At 36.9% G+C, this 2,211-nt stretch overlaps 1 pseudogene; it reads right to left on the bottom strand.

Annotated features, from left to right (window-relative positions):
* Window positions 1-224: 224 nt before the first annotated feature.
* On the bottom strand, window positions 225-2,157 carry LOC111388966 (annotated as a pseudogene).
* Between the last annotated feature and the right edge of the window lie 54 nt (window positions 2,158-2,211).

Genomic DNA, 2,211 nt, shown 5'->3' with positions numbered 1-2,211 from the left:
GAAAAGGAAAAAAGAGTAACGTTTTATCTTCTGATTTGTAGGCAATATTATTTTGAACTTCAAAGCTAAAATCGCAATGCATAATGAAAGCTGCAAGTTTATTTTATTTTATTTTCATTTTTTCTCACAACATGTTCAAACAGAGATCCTCGTGGCACACAATTTTTAATGCACGTGTTACTGTAGAAAACCTTGCTTCACAAAAACACAGTGGCATCAAACAGGGGCTACATATTACAACATGTAAACCGACAAATCAATGTTTCAAACTGTCACATGCTCGACTTGTACAAAGAAGTACGGTAGTCTCTTACCCCATGAGACGGCAACCCAAGTTCGCTTAAAAAATATGAGTTACAAGCTAGGCAATGGGAATCGGGTTGTAAATGCCTCGACTCTTCTTTGTAGATCCAACACATGGTCAATCAATGGGAAGTCCGGAGATGTCACAAATTTCATATATTCTTGGAGCTTAGAGCCGGAGACACTTCTTAGCTTCTAGAGTAATTTGCACACCCTCGTGAATAAAGTATGCAATGGACACAAACTCATCTTCACCCAAACCTCTGGTAGTCATAGCAGGTGATCCTATGCGTATTCCACCAGGTACTAGTGCACTTTTGTCACCTTTAAGTTCAAAATGACACTTGTGCGTCACAATTAATTCAGAGTTTAAGCATATACAAGTCTATGACATCAAAGCTGCAGAGAACTCACCAGGTACTGAATTTTTGTTGAGGGTGATGGATGCCATATCAAGAATTTTCTCCACCCTAGCACCATCAATTCCCTATGCAAGCAGGCAAGGGTTGATTGATAAATAAAACTATGACACATTTTACGAGTTTGTAAGTGTACAATTATGAAATATAATTAGATACTAGAAACTCACCAAGGGCCGGAGGTCCACAAGAACTAAATGATTACCACTACCTCCCGAGACCAGGGTGTATCCCAACTCCATCAAGCGGCTTGCAAGAGCTCTACAATTAGAGACTACCTGAGAGATAAAATAATGGTCACATATGGATTTATATAGGGTTATGAATTAACCAAAATAAGTCAACATTTACCTGATTTTCATAAGCCTTGAACTCCGGTGATTTTGCATTTTTCAAACAAACGGCAAGTCCACCAATTGTGTGGTTATGTGGACCTCCCTGTTCGTGGTAATAAATTTCTTGATTAGCTAAATTTTTTTTACATTCAGCATATTAATTTTTAGGCTCAAAACATGACTATTTATAGCATGTTCACCAGAATAATAACCAGCAAAACCAAGGAATTACAAACCTGTAAACCGGGGAAAACAACATTGTTAATGACAGATTCTAGATCAACCCCCAGAATAGGATCCCTCCTAAAAAAGATCATGCCGCCTCTAGGAACCCTGAGAGACTGAAGAAATATGTCAAAGTTATATATATGCACTGAAGAATGCTACATATCAAAATAGCTCTGTTTAACACAGAAAATGTGTATAAACTCTGCATAGTTGTAATAGGCAAGCTGCTCAATCCCAAGCTTGTATCAAATAGTCAACTGTACACGTACGTTTACCAAACAAGAAGATTGGCTAATGATATGTACAATATTGCTTCAAAATTCTAAACAAACATATCCAATAGCTGATTCACAATTAAAAAGATTCTCAATCTCTTTCTAACTGGAAAAGAATGCCGCAATATTTGTTCTTTCATCACCCGTATTGGTGTCTTCTTCTTCTTCCGTCTTTTTTTTTTTAACCTCCGGGAGCTGGATGTTTTAGAAGGAAGGATTAAAAATTAATTGGTATAGTGATATGGCCAGAATGTTACATCTTCCAAAGGTTCTTCAGATCCAGAGAAGTACAAAATAATGAGCTGGTTATTAGTTTACACGATGTATGGCAACTACAGAAAAGGCTGTTACCTCAATGATTTGACAAGTTTGAATTAACTCATAACCATTATGTCTCATGAGAAAATTTACGGAAGGACATAAAAGGATTTGGAACCTCTTGGTTTATATCTCTGTTCAAGAATCAAGACCTACCTTGTGTGTTGTGGTTGTTACAATGTCACAATACTCAAAAGGATTAGCAACAACAGAAGCAGAAACAAGTCCACTGATTTGAGCCATATCCATCATGAGAAAAGCACCAATAGCATCTGCTATCTATAAGGCATATTAAGAAAAAATAATTAGATTCTTGAAGCGACCAAGTGCAAA

Source organism: Olea europaea, unplaced genomic scaffold (assembly GCF_002742605.1).
Source record: "Olea europaea var. sylvestris unplaced genomic scaffold, O_europaea_v1 scaffold5419, whole genome shotgun sequence".
NCBI lineage: Eukaryota > Viridiplantae > Streptophyta > Magnoliopsida > Lamiales > Oleaceae > Olea > Olea europaea.
The sequence above is the reverse complement of the archived record's forward strand: the minus strand, read 5'-3'. Positions and strand labels throughout refer to the sequence as shown.